The 19,655-nt window shown below is 36.7% G+C and overlaps 1 long non-coding RNA gene across 1 annotated transcript; it reads left to right on the forward strand.

Annotated features, from left to right (window-relative positions):
- The first annotated feature begins 12,877 nt into the window (after positions 1 to 12,877).
- On the forward strand, positions 12,878 to 17,260 carry LOC145980351 (uncharacterized). The gene is made up of 3 exons (XR_014440847.1): positions 12,878 to 12,962; positions 15,126 to 15,240; positions 16,989 to 17,260. It is a non-coding gene; the product is annotated as an uncharacterized LOC145980351 (long non-coding RNA).
- Positions 17,261 to 19,655: the final 2,395 nt, after the last annotated feature.

Below are 19,655 nucleotides of genomic sequence, written 5' to 3' on the forward strand. Positions count from 1 at the left end.
CCCATTTTTCTACAACTTTGTACCCCATTTGCTCTAATATTTCTTTACGGGTAACAGTACGTTCGTACCTATGGTCAAGGGTCTCGCCAGTCTCGTTAAGAGGCTTATCTCTGTTGTCAGGAAGACAAATCGGGCAAGCATGGTAGTAGCACCCTTGGAAACTATAAACAGTTTTGCTTTCTTCATGGAGCCCGTCCAACTTATAACGTCCTATTTTAGCCTCCCCGAGATTCCCTGCGTGTCTTAGAGTGATTTTTTCAGTATTTTCTACCCACTTTAACCACTTTAATGCAATTAGAGACTGTTGGTCTTGTTCCCGAAATCCAAATGGCGGAACTTTAATAAGCGTGTTTTCTTTCAGATATTTACTTCTAAATATCAAAGACGCCAGAGATGCAAGAGTCGCGCAGCGAACAAAGCACTGTATTCCAGTCAGATCTTCGATCAGATTAGAGAATTTAATACATGCAGCAGCAAGAATTTCCACATCTTTAATACAGTATTCGCGCAACTCTTTTTGAAAATCAAAAATTTTCCCTGCTTGGACAGTTTCCTCGTGCCATTTTAGCATCTCTTCTCTTTCTTTGGGGGACTTGGAATCTATATCATAATATTGAATATCAGGGAATGGACCTACATAATTCTGATTTGCAGGGGTGGAAAACAAATACGGAAAATCGCCTTTCTGCAAATCTTCCGCTAGTCCCAGACTTGCAGGCAGATCTTTCAATTTCATGAGCATGAAATTCAACGAGTCCCTGAACACTATTTTCTTCGTAATAGACATTTCTATTATTTTCCTGCCCTGCATAATTACAGAGGGGGTAATATTCTCTTTAGTAATCAGATAATTTAAAACAAAATGTGAATCATATCGCCCTGCATTATGTGCAATACACACAATTTTATCAAACCCTTCCCTGGGAGTTTGAATATATTGCATAAATTCTTGAATATTGGGGAAAATATGGACACGGGGACCGCACGTCTCGCAGAAATCTGCATCAGTGTCTTTACAGACATGACAGGCTTGCTTAGCAACAGCCAGATTTACTTCGTGTTTCTGGTCATTTTCTCTTTCTACCAGCATACACTCGAAATCATAAAAAATGTAGAGAAACTTTGCACTTGGTTCAGGCTTAACAGGCTGAATATAGCATTTGTGTGCTGGCTCAACAAAAGCATTACAGCTTTTACAAAATAATTCATCGCATTTGTGTGGTGTTTTGCGCTTTCTTTTGTTCACTACTTTGTAACATACGTTACATTGGTGAATAGATTGGCAAACACTTGATTTCCGCCCTTCTGTGCGCAAATGATTTTCATAACATTCCGGGGACAGAAATTTCCTATTACATGCAGAGCATTTTCTGGGGATAGTGTTAGTGGCTTCATTGCCATCATGACTGTATTCACATAATGAACAATACCTAGTGCATTCAGTATGTTGAGGTTTTTTAGAAAATCCGACTTGGCATTTGGGACAGTAATAATTTTTCACAAGAAGTGTGGGGACAGAGTTGACTATATCAAAATGTTGATCGTGATACAATAAATTAATCTGTTTAGGGGCGAACGGTGTTGACCGGATAACTTCATACTCCCTTTCTCCCTCTTTCATTGAAAACACAACAATTTGGTACTCTGGTCCCAATTGGTTTTGAAATTTAACAATGTCCTCTACAGTGCACCCATTGGATGGATCGACGCGAGCTTCATGGCATAACCGCATAGCCGCTTCTTTCAATTTATTATCAAATCTTTGAAACGATTGGACTTTGTTTCTATTCTTGTCGACTTTGACTTGGGCAAATACAATAGCTCGCGGCAAGCATAAATTGTCATCGTTAGTCAGAACAGTGATAGCCCGCTGTCTCTGGTTAGAATTGTTTATTGATAGTAAAGGGGCGTATTTTCTGTAAAGGGGGTACTTTTTCTTCCCTCTACCGCGCTTGGGTTCGACAATATGCGCCATGCATTTCAAAGAGTTATCTACAAAAAAGGATTCATTACTGTTCAGCACTTTGGTTACATAGTGTTGAATAATTTTAGGATTTAATGCCGAAAGGCGGCGCCAAGGGATATAAATATCCTTATTGGTTTCATTGCCGAAAATAATCAAACCAACCTGACTGTCCGGTGCCACATCAAAAAAAATCTTTTTCATTAGAAATTGAAACATGGACCCAACCAAATATTCAGGGTCCCCACAACCTGATTAGGTATTTCAATGGATACCTCCCGTCCTAGCATTCCAAACCGCCTAAAATATCTTTCTCTTTCATCCACAATTGAAAACTGACTTGCCCCCACCCCTAATTGACACATTGCTGTTTGCACTGTCTCACAGAAAAAAGTCGGATCACAAGAAGGGATATCGTCGTGGAAAATAACTCTGTCACACATATCATAGTATGCATTAACGAGTTCTAGTGGGGAAGTATACTTTCCAGAATGAAAATTACATATAATTTCGTTCGAAGTACTCACCGCAGTGTGGTTAGCCTCGTTTGTGGAGCTTGTAGACGCCATCTTTCACTAACAGATCCTTCCACTCACAGGTACAGAGACAATAGAATCACCTGTAAAAAATAGAAAAATAGTTGTAGTACTAGTTCACATTACGCATATTTGTTTCTTGCTTCGGTTCATTATTTGAATTACATATTATTTAAAAGCACCATACATATATGTAACAATTCACTTACCTTAATTATAGCTTCTTTTGAGTTCTTTGTCTTCAAATCTCAGACAATAATCACAAGTTGATATCTTTTCTGACACAATGGTTCAGAAATTCTTCTCAAACTAACATCTTCTTGCTTTTACGCGTTTTTTTATACCTCATAAACAAAACTGACGCCTTCTCTGATTGGTTGAAATAAAACCGACGCGTTTTCTGATTGGTTGAAATATAAACCGACGCTTTCTTTGTTCTTGCGTTCTAGTTCACCTTGAACTTCTTCCCATCATCCTTTGTTCTAGTGTTCTCGATAACCTTGGCATACTTTGACAGAAACATGTTCTAGCATGCAAGCGACGCACTGTTTCAAAAAAATTTTACCCTTGCTCCGCATTTCCAGACATCCTTTGTTGTCTGGTTCAATCCCTCCCCTGCCCTACACTATTGCATAGCTTTCCCCTGTTCTTGCGTTCTGGTTAACCTTGGAAAAAAAAACCGGTTCTGAAAATCTACCGACGCGTTCTCTGATTGGTGAATCAGATTCCTTCTTTGTTGTGACGTTCTGACGTCATTTGACCTTGAACGCACATCCCCCAAATTCCTTTCTCGTCTACCTGGGCGGAATATTAATTCATTCTCTCTGTCTGGCATCAGAGCCGAGTCGAGATTCTGAGACAGTATTCTGTCTGGCGTGTGAAACCAACGTGTTTCATACCATAATAACATACATTATTACATAGTACTAATTATTAATATTACATATCGCGGGTTCGAGTACCGGAACCGTCCCCAATCGTAATTGGACCTGTACCTACACCCATTACCACCGTTCATAGCTGTTCATAAACCATAGAAAACTTATTTTCAATACTATAAACATTAATATTATAGTTTCATACTTTACATACTTTGCAGTAATGAATATAAAACCATATGCATAGCGTTTAGTACCTCTAATTACCTTCTATATACATATTTTTCATAAAATAAATAAATATATATTCATAAAAAGTTATAAACATGCAAATACATAAATGTAAAGTATTCTAAGTACATGCAAATGAATTCTAAGTACGTGCAAATTAATTCTAAGTACGTGCAAATTAATTGCGAATATTAAATAGCGACCGAGTTTATCGTATTCCCCTTCTACTCCTATATATTTTTGGTCGTTTGTAACTTTGTATTAATGAAAATCAATTGATTTGTTCTTGTTGTCTATATGTTTTGTCTATAAACGGCGATTTAAAATATGCAGGTTTAGCCTTCATCTAATTTATCTATAGATTTCAGAGAAATATTGTAATAGTTAAACAACATTTCTACCATTTCAAACAGTTTGTATGCTTTTTGCAAAAGGTGGAAGGTAATGTATCAAACAATATATGTACAAGAATATGAAAATGTAGAAGATAGATACATTTCATAAACATACAAAGAATATTATACACATTATATATTTTAATTATTATAAAGAAAAAATCTCAGTAGGAACAATACTTCTTGAAACATCGTATACAGAGCAAACATTCAAAACAATTTACAAATTAGAGTTGTTTCTTGACAATAAGGAATAGACCATAGTTGAAGGTAGATAAAAGCTGGGCATAAAGAACAGTTAAGAAAAAACAATACATACGAATAGTGAAGAAGATAACAAGATGGATGGTAATAGAAAGCTATATCTATGGACTCTTCATACGAGCAATGAGACCTGGCACCTTCCAATTATAACTCCACTACTCCTCTGACTTTGCCAAACTCATCATTCTTCTATTTTAGGGTTATAGATACAAAAAATATCAGACAAAAATTAACCTTAGGATCAATTCACGCTAATACAGGTAGGTGTGAATGGTGCATAATTAATTATAAGGGAGTGCTACAAGGTAAAATCAACCGTTCCAAATTCGTAAACTTTTATTCCACAACAGTAGTGTAAGTTGATTGTTTCAAAATAATACTTAGTAGGTATCGTCTTTCATCTTCTTTTTTTTATCAATTGAATATCAGTTTTTGACATATTTTGACAATTTTTTGTCGATGTTTTAGCGTTTAGCGATGTTTTACTGCAATTTTCAATTTTTCCCACCTCATACTTGGTAGGTATATCACGATCTTACGTGATATAACTTAACCTATTCATTTTTTTATTACGTGCTAAACTACACGAGAGCCTCTACGTGCTTTGACCTACTTTAGAGTAGACCCAAATAGACAGTTCACAAACCGAAAGTGAGGCTCGAAGTGAGGCTCGGTGCGGCTCGCCTTAATGGTTTTCTCTTGTAAGGCATAAGCCTCATTTTCTCGCAGTGTTGCCAACACATACCTACACCCCTTCTTCTTCTTCTTACTTGGCAAGGGCTACTACCTTTTTTTGAGGCTTAGCCAATGTATATACTGGCGTAACATACACACACTGGGCAAGGAGAGCCGGCAACAATCACACACTGCCGTAAAAGAGAGAGATGGATGGATGGATAGCAACACAGTATATGTGTGCGTGTGTGTGTGTATAATATGTAGCATTATTAACTAGAGAGTGTTGGCAAACCACCTACAACTAAAAAAAAGAGAGAGACGCCAACGTTGCTGTAAGATGAAGAGAGAGAGATATAAAAGGCCTATAGCTGGCAACAGTGGTGAGCGATGTCCTCCCTCTTCTGTGCCTCATTTATTGCGCTGACGATGTTTCACAGCGAAGAAAAAGCCGGTACGAGAAAATACACTTTCTCGTACTTCAAGTACGAATGCGCCTTATCGTAATTTTTCAAGTCCGGGACCATGTTTATATATCGTAACCTTTGTAAACCTCTCGGGAACGATGTGCCACACACACGCGTGCGTGCCTCTCATTATTTCTGTATTGTGACGCAAGCAAACAAAAAAATAATAATTGTTTTTTTAGGATTCCTGGCCCCTATAACCCCGCCAGGGTGCGTGGTGCCCAACCCAAAAAAGGTTCTAACGGCTGCGGTTAGATAACCACACCTCTGTAGAGTTTCACGTGTTTTTTTTCTGAAACTTCGAGACAGAAAAGTTACGAGGGACGCGCAAGCGGGGTTCTTCGAAACGAACGAGCCCCACGTTTTCCCGTACGGGCTGCGAATGTAAGGTTGGTTCACGTGAGTGCGAATTTCTTCGGGAATGTCTTTCCGTTCGTACATTGGACCGTACATGCTGTTCATCATCAACTTCGTCGTGTTCTGTTTCGCGTCCATTTCGAGCAATTTGCCCGGCGGCAAGGGTCTTGTAGTTCTTGGCTTACGCAAGGTCATGATCTTGCGGATGCACATGGCGTTGAGCGTGTCGGGCGAAAAATATACGTGGAGATCCGCTTCCGTGCAGCCGGTGGGATTCGTGCTGCCGCGATAAACGTCCACTTCAGTGCCTGGTGGAACGGACGTTCCGGTGTGGAATTCACGCCATTCCCAAAGTTTACGTTGAAGGGTGAGAGCCCCGCTGCGACCATAACGCTCGGGTAGAGTGACGTATGAACCCCGAGAAAATTCTATATAAAATAACATACCTGGAAATTATATTCACAGTAGATTGAATTTTGATTTTTGTATTCCCCCGAGAAATTCTATATAAATAACATACCTGAAATTCTATTCACAGTAGATTGATTTTTTTTGAGTTTTGTAATCACCCCCAAAGAAATTCTATATAAAATAACATACCTGAAAATTGTATTCACAGTAGATTGAATTCTTGAGTTTTTTTGTAATCACACACAAGAAATTCTATATAAAATAACATACCTGAAATTCTATTTACAGTAGATTGAATTTTTGAGTTTTGTAATCACACCAAGAAATTCTATATAAAATAACATACCTGAAAATTGCATCGCTATATACTAGACTTTTTGATTTCTGTGATTTTGGAGAAAGCAATGGCATCCACCACCAGTTTCAATCGTAAAAATGATAAAACTGAATGTGTTACTTGTGGGAAGCTAATCTCAAGGAACAATTTATCGGTACACAGGGCAAGATGTAGCGAAACAGCTTCGAGTTTAAATCGTTCCTTACCTTCTAAGTCTTGTGCTCGATGCGGAAAGATGATCAGCATTACAAATTTAAGTAAACACCTGAAAATTTGCATACCATCGACCGAACAAGGAACATTGAAAAGAAAAATCGATGATCTAGAAACGGAAGCTTTCACTTCCAAACAAGTTAAATTATCCGATGAACGCAAACCAATTAGATCTGCATTCAACCGTCATATTCAGGATTTCTCTTTTACTTCGGAACCAGGCTGCGACATTCTTAGTTTTTTGCGTGAAACGAAAACATTCGTGATAAATATTCTAAAAAATAAATTGGAAAATAATTCCATAAAAGTATACGTTGATCTATTTTCCGAATACGAAAAAGTCGATGGTACAACAAGAGTCTTTTATCATCGAACAAAAAACCAGGCTCTTCATTTGGCGGACGTCGATAATTTGGACGAATTTTATTCTGATCTTTCAAATGAGCTGGTTAAGAAACACGACGATTTCGAGGCTAAAGGGTCGGGATGGTCTCTGTGTGGTAGTCCTCACACGTTAACTGTTTACGTGAACCAATTCTCGCCTCTTCGCGCTTCCAGCTACGTTCCTCTTCCACCGAACATTCAACACAAGAGGGCTGTGTTAAATATACACAACAGCGATAACAAGTGTTTCCTTTGGTGTGTGTTGGCGGAACATCACCCGATTCATTGGTCAAATCATCCAGAACAGGTTTATCATTACAAGCAGCATGAACCTGAACTGGAAAATGCAATGTCTGGCATCGAATACCCGGTGACCATTTCTGATATATCAAAATTCGAAACACGATCACGAGATGCAGAAGGAAAACGCTTAATCATCAACGTGTATTCCTATACGTTGGATAAACATGTCGTGCATCCCGTCAGGATAAGCGATGTCGACGATGATGATGCTCGTGTGATTAATCTTCTTCTAATTTCAAACGACAGTGTTCACCATTACTGTCTCATTCGTTCACTATCACGCTTGGTCAGAAGTCAATCAACCAAGCATGCAAACCACATCGAAGTTTGCCCGAGGTGTTTGACCACGTTCGACGATCAAAAACAACTCAATTATCGAAAATACACTGGACGTCAGATTGCTATCGATAAACTTGCCGAACATAAAATATATTGCGGCAACAACAGACCGGTTCGAATGTTGATGCCCGAAAAGAACGAAGTGGAAGAATTCAAAATGCACAAGGCGTTGTTGGAACATCCGGCCATCATCGTTGCTGATTTCGAGGCGTTCCTCAAACCACTCTCATACTGCGATCCGGATCCCGAAGTTTCTTCCACCACACCTTACCACCTTCACGAACCAAACAGTTTCGGTTACGTTGTCGTGCGACAGGATAAAATAGATGAACCGTACGTATACCGAGGACCCGATGCAATCGAACTCTTCTTCGAAAAGATGATCGAGGAGGTTTGGGAAAATTGGATGCAAGCTGCAAACATCGAAACCGATGCTTCCGTTATCTGCTATCGAACTTCAAAATTACTATGACACTGTCAAGTGTCCTGTGTGTGATAACCACTTCACAGACGACAATCGTAAAGTGTTTCACCATTCGCATACGGACGGTCGCTTCATAAGCAAAATCTGTAATGCATGCAACCTCAAAATCCAAAAACCAAAATTCGCCCCCATATTCTTTCACAATGGTTCTAATTACGACTTTCATCCCTTAATTAGGAAACTCGGATACGACACTCAAAAAATAGATATTCTTGCTCAAAACGAAGAACGATACATCTCTATAAGTAAGAAAGTTATGATTCCTGAGACTAAAAATACCATCGAAATGAGGTTTCTGGATTCATACAGATTTCTCTCTGCCAGCCTGGACGCTCTTGCCAGCAAACTTTTAGACGAACAATTCAAAATTACAAAAGCTAGTTTTCCCAACGTAGACATAGAACTCGTTAGACGTAAAGGGATTTATCCTTACGAATATGTTAGTGATAATTCTAAATTTAATGACGACGCTCTCCCACTTCCAAGAGAATTTTACAGCAGACTCAGAGAGAAAGGAATTACGGACGAAGAATACCAACACGCACAACTCATGTGGGAGAAATTAGAATGTAGGACACTCGGAGACTACCACGATGCCTACTTAAAATTAGACGTAACGATACTCGCGGATGTTTTTCAAGCGTTCAGGAAAACGGCAACGAATATTTATAAATTAGATCCAGCGTATTTCTACAGCCTACCGGGATTAGCGTGGTCGGCAATGTTATTCCAGACAAAGGTCAAGCTGGAACTGATATCGGACGTGGACATGTTACTTTTCATCGAGAGGGGGATTCGGGGCGGGATGGTACAATGTGTACAGAGATATGCAAAAGCCAACAACGTGCACATGAAAGAAGATTATGATTCAAATCGAGCATCGAATTACATCTTCTACGCCGACGTTAATAATCTCTACGGACATGCCATGGTACAGAAACTTCCTTACGGGGGATTCGAATGGGCATCAATAGATATAGAAAATTTCGATGATAGTGAGTATGGCTTCTTCGCAGAGGTGGATATCGAATTCCCCGACCATTTGCACGATCTGTTCAGCGATTTACCACCGGCATCCGAGTTCAAATCTTCGCCTCATTCTAATCAATGCAAGCTTTTATTGACTCTAGAGGGGAAAAAGAGATACGTTGTTCATTACTCGAATCTCCGATTCTTGATCGGGAAGGGTGCTAAGGTAGCGAAGATTAGAAGAGTCCTCAGGTTTAAACATTCCGAGTGGCTCAAACCGTACATTGAAACAAACACGCAACATAGGACAGTTGCCACTTCCGATTTAGACAAAGATTTTTTTTAAATTGATGAATAACGCGGTGTATGGCAAGACGATTGAAAACGTGCGGAATCATGTAGACGTGAAATTGGTTTCAGATAAAAAAAAATGCTTGAAGTGGGTGGCCGATCCTAGATTCAAGTCGAGAAAAATTTACAACGAGAATTTGGCACTTTTCAATCTAGATATAAAATTGATGAAATTCAGAAAACCAATTTACGTTGGCGCAACGGTTCTCGACTTGTCGAAACTTTACATGTTCGAATTTCATTATGACGTGATGAAACTCTTCTTCAATGATAAGATATCACTTTTGTATACGGACACCGACAGCTTCATTTACAGCATACAAACACCTAACCTCTATGAAGACGTAAAAAATCCTTCCATGCTTGAGTATTTCGATACTTCTGCATTTCCTCAACCCAACAGATTTGGGATTCCTTCCCTCAACAAAAAAGTCCTAGGTAAACTGAAAGATGAATGTAACGGTGATATTATTGTCTAGTTCGCGGGTTTGCGTTCGAAAATGTATGCCATGAGAACAGAAAGTAGCGTCACGAAGAAAGCAAAAGTTGTGTGCAAGAATACGGTGGAGAACAAACTCACCTTCCACGATTACATCGATTGCCTTTACTCACAATCGACGATACTAAGTATAGAACAAAGAATCCAAAGTGTAGACCATGTGATTACAACAAACAAAGTTAGGAAAGTAGCATTAGATCCGCATGACGATAAAAGATGTATTTTGTCTTGTGGAATCTACACGTTGCCTTGGGGGCACTATCGTTTAGAAATTAGTAAACATTGTAGGCAATGCAATTGAAAAAAAAATAAACTTAAATAACTATAACTAAAATAAAAAAACTTTAACTGTCTGAAATTAACAAAAAAAAATGAATAGGTTAAGTTATATCACGTAAGATCGTGATATACCTACCAAGTATGAGGTGGGAAAAATTGAAAATTGCACTAGAACATCGCTAAACGCTAAAACATCGACAAAAAATTGTCAAAATATGTCAAAAACTGATATTCAATTGATAAAAAAGAGGATGAAAGACGATACCTACTAAGTATTATTTTGAAACAATCAACTTACACTACTCACAACTGTGTTTATGTTGTCAAGAAATTTCTCTAATTCACAAAATTACCATCGAAACATATTTTTTCTGAACTTTACCTAGCAACCAATCCAATTATTAAGATTCTGTGCAATAATCTAAAGATGGACGTTAGTAGTAATATTGCGGATTTGTGTAAATTAATCTTCTGGTTTGCCCAACTAAGACTATGAGAACATTGTGCAAATAACTTCAGTATCCAACGAGCGTTCCTCCCACGTTTACTAAATCAACATTAATCCAATGGAGGGTCACTGTGAGGCGGAAATTAAACAAAAGTGAATTACGTTCAGCGAGTTTTCAACTCGGTATTAAAACGGGGTATATTTGTGAACGAGACATCCTCTATAAGTCATAGGGGATATCGTCAATTCGAAGGCACTTCATTACTTAGAGGTTATGCACACAGAGCGTACTGTACAAAACAAAAGAGCACGCATATTAAAGTGCTTTGGATTTCTGGAATAATAAAGCAAATACAAAACGCACTAGCTTTTCATCAAGCAGTCATTGAATTAGATATATAATTATCAGTGCACACAGCTCTGCGTTTTGGCTAAAAGTAGAAATATGAATGTTATTTCTAGGGGTGTATATCATTTAAGGTAGAGGCGAGACAATTCATTCTGAAAGCATTTGACTCGTCGCTTGGAATGAATTCATTATTTGCTCATCTCATAAGCGAAAACAATTCAATATTTGATTTTCAGGGCAGCCATTAAATATTGAATTGAATTTGAATTGATGTTTTAAGTCCACTTTATGTACAGATAGGCTAATCAGAACTGGAACTGGAGTTTAAAGTAGAATCCGAACCACTGTGATATGAGTCTCCACCAGGTATCGAACCCAGGACCCTTTGATTACAAGGCGACGACGTTACCACTGCGCCAGCGGGGAGGTCCGGCAGTCATTAAATATGTTTCATCACATGATGTCAAAAGCTTTGAATGTTCTACTCTGATTTGAAACCCGATATGTCTACTTTGGTCTATTATATCATGATACATTGATATATAACATACATGCATAATTACATTTCTTTCTTACGTGAGGCTGTAAGTTAGCGTTTGGTGACAAATGTTACCATATCTGGAAATTTTAATATTTAGTTGGATACGTTATTAATCTTAATATATGAAAGAGTTCGTCCTAACTCACTGACTCATTAACGAAAAATCAAAACTCCTGGATCCAGAAATCTGAAAGTTTAATGATGTGCTCCTCGCATGACGTTAGAACCCACTAAGTAGGGATTTTCCAAAGTTCAACCCCAAAAGTGGGTGAGGAGAAATGGCGCCCGCAGGAGTTTTTCTCAGTCACAGAAACTTTTATTACTATTTTTATTATTACTTTTATTATTATTAATTAAATTTTTGTTATTGCTGTTATTATTATTACTACTACTACTTGCAACGTGACTTCACACTGAATATATTTTGTACGCGAAGAATGAGCAGACTTTAACACAATTTTAAAATTAAATTGCAAGTCCTCAGCGCTCAACTGGTTTTAATAATGTTATTATACTTACATTGCAAGAATTAAACAACACAACTCAACTTCCAAAATATTATTTCACTTTATAACATTTGATATAAACTCATTTTCGATTTCTGACACAAGATATTTTAAGTCAATCTTCTTACATATATCAGAAACCAATCGAAATCAACAACTTAAGACAAATATCGACATTGATACAGCGTTCTTAATCTCAATAGTTCCCTGTTAATTTGATAAACTTGTACGCAATAGAAATAAAGTAAATTATAGATTATTGTGAATGTAGAAGACAGTCACATAGTCCCCACCCACTCACTTTAGAAAACTACTCGAGGGATCAAAATGTTATGATCACCCTGTATGTTATCTAAAATGTGCAGATCACAAGGAATTTTCTCAAGACATAAGATAATGGGTCAAATTATGAGGCATATATAATTCACACATACGTGAAACAATACTTAGTACACGGAGAGAAAGGATTAGTTCCAGGTACAAAATATATTTGGTTCCACAAAATTTCTTACGGTCAAACAAGGTTTTGTTTCACCTACAGAGTGACTGTTCACATAAACCATTTGGTTGAGTTCTCTTAACAAACATATGAGTTTGACGTTAGTTTTGTCCATTGAAACATTGTCCATTACATCGAAAGAAATATTTTGTTCCGTGAACAAAAACAACGTGATACTCGTACTGGCAAGTGTGACAAGAGCAAACATGGCGGATCTGCGAACCTGTACGCTTCGAGTTCCTTAAAGTCGTGGAGATTTGAAACACTAATACGTACATTTGCTGGTAAGTGTAACATTATTGATGTTAAATATGTTAAGTAGGAAATGTAAATCATAGAAATATATAAATACAGGCGTAGAAGTTCAATTTAAAATTTTGAGGTGGTTTTGTCTCGTATCTTAATTTGTAATTCTTATGCACGTAGAAAATATGTAATATCTGATCATGCTGAATATAAAATAGCTACAATACATTACAAGTTGTGCAAGCGTGTTTTACGTTAACACAGGCACAATAGCTCAGTCAATATAGCATCTTGACTACCATACGTTCGACCTGTGTTCGTTCCTCGGGTTAGATGATCTGGACCAGGCATTTTTCCAACAGTTAATATAATTTTTATAACAATTTACCTTTTGATTGTAAGCTAATTACTGGAGTAGCAGTGCAACGTGTACCGTGTTGGTTTCTATCGTATATTGCACCTTTTTACATTATGAGGTCCGTTGTCTCACTGTACTCCGTTGAGAATTACTTTGTGTTTTCTTTTAAACGACAGATTTCGACCATTTATGTAATATAAAATTAGTTCAAACATGCGGAAAACACATGTAGCTGAGATATTTAATCCCAAAATATGGTCAGTGTAAGTAACAACTTGCCATGGCGAAGTTGTTTCGCCAGTTTTTATGAGTAAAAACCGGTTGTGTGCTCACTCAAATAGCTAAAAAACACATCGAAAATTGCTATCAGCCCCATACCTAACCCTCCTAACGTAACAATGTAATATTATAACTGCTGTTGTGATATGTCGAGTTGGGTGCTACATTCACTTGCATGAAACTTTCAGGTGTTCTGCTTCATGTTAAATTAACAGGTGTACTTTTCTTCACAATAACACATTTCTGCAGGCTAAAAGCAAGGGAACATACAAAAAATATTTCATTTTCTTGAGAGGGTTCAGAGGGTTAAACACATTGTTATGTTAAAAAGGTCAAACAGCGTGAAATGAAGTTTTGAAATTTTTATTGCATTTTTATTCTTTCACTGATCAATTATCCACAAAATAAGTATTTTAATCTTGTGCGCATGAAAATGGTACATCGTGATAATATGCCATTATGTTCCCTGTGCCTACTCAGATATTTCCAAGTTTTTGCCACAAAAATGGTTGATGTTCTACCTCCTTCCGTCCGTGATCTTAGCACCGAATTAAAATCAGAAGTAAGCGACATGAACACAGCTGAAGCAACGATAATATCTGGTAGCGCAGGGTTGTCAGGAGTGTAAAGAAAGGCATCAAATGCAAGAGAGGCACAAAATTATGTGAATAGCAGTTTCTGAATTTCTTCCTTTTTGGGGGGGCATAGATGAAAGTCACTGGTATTACGAAAATGTATACACGTTCGGATACAAATGCAATTGTAAGGGGTAAATTGTAAAAAAAAAAATTTAAAAGAAAACACTTTGGCCCGAAAGTGGTATTTCCTTTGATCTTCACGACAAAAGATTTATTTCTTAATCGTAATGTTGATTAGGTTAGGAACTTGGATACAGATTCAGTTTTTGTTCATAAGTAATGTAGTTACGTATGGTTTGCATGAACAATCACACATGTTTGCTCTGGTTGTTAGGTTCAGTGTGACTTTTACAAATATATATATATATATATAATCTGTGAAAAATCCCCATGATTAGTATGTTAAGCAGTTAAATTGTGAAAGTAGCTAGTCAAGTTTGACAATTTGTTGTACCCCCCCCCCCCACACACACACACACACATATACTACATAAAGGTGATGTCAGAAGTTTTAAACTTACGGAGTTATGGTAGTTAGAATGTATTCCGAAATGGTATGTTTTTTGTACAATGGAGCTGCATAATTTGTGCTTGAAATGTGTGAATCAAATCATAATAAAATCATTCATTTATACATGAATTAAATGTAATTTGGGGAGAGGGGGAAGGTTAAGCCTAATCACTTAACCTACTCCTGTGTATTCTCGATTAGCCTGCTTAAAAACTTTCATTCATTCTAGCATATATTTAGCTTTATTTCAATTGCTGAGAAATACTCAAGAATTAATATAACAGGAATCAATGGAATTATGAGTTTATCCAAAAATAAAATATTTTAAATTTATTTGTATCATTACTGAAGTTCAGAAATGTATTTGAGTGGAATCTGTAAATTAATATTTCCTTGTTTTCTGTATATCTTATAGACAACCAATAAAACAGGAAGTCCTGGCTGGCCAAAGCAATGAACCATGTCCAGAGGTGCTAAAGCATTGCCACAATACCTGGAGCATTAGGCAGTGTTAGAGCAGAAACTGGGATGTACGTATATTGGTCACAACTTATCTAATTTATTTGTAAGCAAATTATGAACAATTTAAACTGCTCAATACTTTGTACAAATCAAACATTTATGCTTTTCTGTTGTTGATTTGGTTTCTTGTTATTTGGGTGCTACACACATCTATCTTTCCCAGGAGCTTCATTTTCCTTTTTTTTGCTGGTGTATATAGTATTTCCATTGCTATTTCCTGACTATATTTTTATGATGTAATAGTTTCATAATGTTATCACATTGGTAAATGGTGGGACAGGTAGCGTTCTGTAGAATTTTTCCAAACTTCTTTGAGGCCCAGGTAGAACGCTTGCTCAGATGCATCGAATGAGATGGGAACTATGTGTAAGTGTAACTCTGAGTAGAGGACATTACAAGCAAACTATATGTATGATCAATGTTTCAATCTTTCCATTATTAAACAAATTATAACTCAACAGGCAAAACTTTTTGATGCCCCCAGGTAATTACATAAATATTCATGAATAGTTGTACAGTGGACAAAATACCTTAATCGGAAACTACCAGCAGGCCAATATAATATTAAGTCTTTGTGTTTATTGAGAATATGATTTTTTATTTTTTATTTCAAATTTTACTTTGATAAAATGTTGGGAATGAATTGCCTAAGTACCATATTGGAACCATATTTTCAGATTCAAAGCATGATGTTCATGCATCATTACCAATCATAAAGCACAAGATAAATAAGCACATATTTTTCCTATTCTATTTAACAACCATAGAGAGACACACACACACACACACACAGAGAGAGAGAGAGAGAGAGAGAGAGAGAGAGAGAGAGAGAGTAACTTTAATTTCCCTCTCATGGATGATATTGCACAAATCGTGTTCAGTTTTAGAAAATGTAAAATATTGCATTTTAAGTATTATTCAACCTTCCTTCTTACAACTTTGTAATTGCAAGCACTGACACATTTATTGCAATGTAAGTGTCTCACACAGAATGTGTGTGTGTGTGTGTTGTTTCCAAACTTTATGACAAGAAATATGTTCATTTGCTTGTAATAACTGTTATAAGTTATAAGAAAGAAGCTACAATGCAAGCAATATGTACAGTGTGATCAGTGGCGGCAATTGGGTTCCAAAAGCAGGGGGGCAACTGGGGGGTCAAAGACAGTATGGATAAGGTTTAGCATAGTGCTGGGGCAAAAGTAATGGAAAGGGGGAGGCAACTGCCCCCCCCTAATAGCTGACACTGAGTGTGATATATAAGTATTCCCAAGCAAATTTTCCCCGAATGTGTTTATTCTTTGTTTTAGACAATGAGACCTTCAAGGAACAAAATTGAAACAACATGCCAAACAAGCTGCTGACAAACACTGCAACCACCAGGTGAAAACCCAGCATAAAAACACTCAGGGTGCAAGAGAAAAAAAATCAATGAAATAGTCATGGTTAATTTGCCGAGCAACACTCGTACATCCACTGCACATACAAGCGGAAGAGGATAATTTGAAAACAGTTTTGGTTAAATATGTACAAAAAAAAGTTGCAAATTCCACATGGACTAACTGGGATTCGAACCACTTTCTATACATTACAGAATGTTATTTTGACAATACATTCTGCAGCAAATATTTCTTTACCTGTAAGTTCAGAATGTTTTTCAACATGTTTGATGGTCATAGAATTTTATAATTCTAATTGATCTGATGAACCAACCAACCAGCTAACTCTGTTATTTATTATATTTTTCTTTCTTTCTTAGCAAATAACACCTTCCGTGAATCCACTGGAGAGCACTATCTGTTTCAAACAGTCGAGGATTTTTTTAAATTCCTATTTTGATGGATTGCCAGCTGAAAAAGTAACCAGACATGTTTCGATTCAGGAGGATATGGAACATTGAATCAATATTTATGTTAACAACTGTTGTACTTCATCCTTTGAATGTCTCCAGAAATCTAATACAGAAGAACTTTTTATATGTGAAGAAAAAAGTTTTAATATGTAGTGTATGTGTGGGTATGAACACAAAAAATTCATGATACTTGATTATTCCTAATAAAAATATTATTGTTCCACATCAATATGTTTAATTGCTACATGTGCAAGAAGAATTTTGGTACTCTTAAATTGCTTGTGTGGTATGTTTTTTTAAGCATTGTGGCACCTATTTAACTGCTTGTGCTCACACATGTAAAAGAAGTTTCTAAAATGCATGCAAGTTTCGCAGACATTTTGGAACACTAATATGTGCCTTAATTATTTCTCATGCATATATCAATGATGATATAATATTAAAATGTTTTTTTTTAATTGTAGTTCGACTACTTTTTACAGCAATTTAGTGCAACTGCTGTAACATTAAATCCCCCTGCGTTAATATTTTTTTGTATACTTGTGCACTGGAGTAGTGTAATGGTGGAAGAAAATCCAACTTTAAATATATTGAGAAACTTCATATCATTAAAGAAGTATTCATACTTTTTTTCCCTTTATCTCTATCATTCATTGAATATTACGATGCATGTTAAAAATACATAGGTTGCTTACACAGTGAACATCCCGCATAACAAACGTGTGCACACAGGCTAGAACTATTGTACAGTACATACTGTATTTTCTACAACTTATATTTTGGTAAATTCATATCATTTTCAACATTCTTGCCTTGGTGGTGTGTTCTGTATTTCCTCTACTAGTTTTTTTATGATGTTTCCAGGTCTTGAACCTGGCTTGGGAACAGACTAAAATGATTCCTGTAGTAAACTGGTTTAACACAGTGTGCCACTTAATACATGCTGTCCTGGAATGGATTGCGTTCATTATGCGAGACACCATTGTGTATGTATTGTGTGTGATGTGATAGGTCTGTGAGCTGATGACACTTTGCCATGTGCTTCGCAACTACTTGACTACTGCTGCTCCAAAAACATCATGAAATATCAACAAGCACAAGTTCACGCAAAAATAACCAAAACCATCCACCTTGCTAACATTTAATAACTTCCGACCACATGTTGGCTCTTTCCATTGCAAACAATCTCACTAATCTGCCTGTGTGACAAAGGGTGACCTGCATTTTATCTTTGAACACAACAATATGGCTGATTTATATTTTTTTCCATATATCGAATGGTTTAACCCTAGAACACTAGTGTACGTAAAATTTACATGTGGTGTTCCCTCAATTCCCTTCCCTACCTTTCAGATACACATCCCTCAACCTAGCAGTGCCGCGACCAGTCTGTCAGGCATAAAGAATATAATAGAATACTTTATTAGTCATTATACAACATGATTGCAATAAGAAGAAGGTAAGTGCTGATCATCTTGATTTTGTGTGTTTTGTTGTACAATGTATGTCAATTTTGCGTGGCTCTAGTAAAAGGAGAAAAATCTTTCACATAATTTTGACATTCGTAAATTCGATTTGGATAGTTAGATTTTGAAAAAAAGTTTAGAAGCATGCACTATTTTCTTGCAGGATTACAATATTGCATTCGTTCCTTATTTAGAGTGTTATGAATATTTTTTTGTTTAATTTTCATTGTTTGAACTTTTCACCTTCATTCTTAATGTACACATTGCCTTGACAATCAAGACATTCTTTTAAAATATTATATGTTTAATAAAACCATTCTTCTTTGTAGCTAATCAGTGGTGATTTATTCATTCTAGTTAACAGTGGTTAGAAGTCCAAAAACTAGAATTAATAAAACCATGTTTATACTTTTAAAAATGAAAAATAAAACTCCAATACAAGGAATATACAAAAGTTGATTTTCAAAAGGAATCATCACACTGTTTTCATGATGTAGAGGTTGTGTTGAAAATAGATTGCTTCATGTAAGTAAAATTTATGTAGTGCTAGTTACACTGTAATATGGGAACGTGCTAGTGTCAGTGGCGGATTAAGCTTCCTCGCCGCCCCTAGGCACAAGCTTAATGTGCGCCCTTTTCAAAAGAAAAGTTGTAACTTATCTGCAGTATTTTTACAGGCTAATATAAAAATTAGTGAACATACTGAAATAAAAAAAACAAAGGATAAAAATCAATAACAAACAGTTCATTTTCTGTATATGCTATTCCTAAAATTATGTAATGGATTGAGAAATTAAATTCACCACTCACCAGTCATAAATGAAGCCGCTTCCGCCTGACTTTGGTTGCTTGTCTTACCTGCTATGAGTGTTTGCGATTTAGAAATATCGTTTTCAGCATTCTGATTAATTCCACGTCTTAGAAGGATGTCAATTGTAGACACTTGGCAGGATCGTCACTAACGAAATTTGCACTCTCACTGTCACAATCAGGAACTCCTACTAACTGAGGGGACACTACCTCAGGTGCACTTTCTTTCTCCACTAAACCCACAATATTTTCGACATTTTTCGTTTCACAGAGTTCACTCGGTGTAGCCGCTTCCACT

This window comes from Lepisma saccharinum, chromosome 27, assembly GCF_977018435.1.
Source record: "Lepisma saccharinum chromosome 27, izLepSacc3.1, whole genome shotgun sequence".
Lineage (NCBI taxonomy): Eukaryota > Metazoa > Arthropoda > Insecta > Zygentoma > Lepismatidae > Lepisma > Lepisma saccharinum.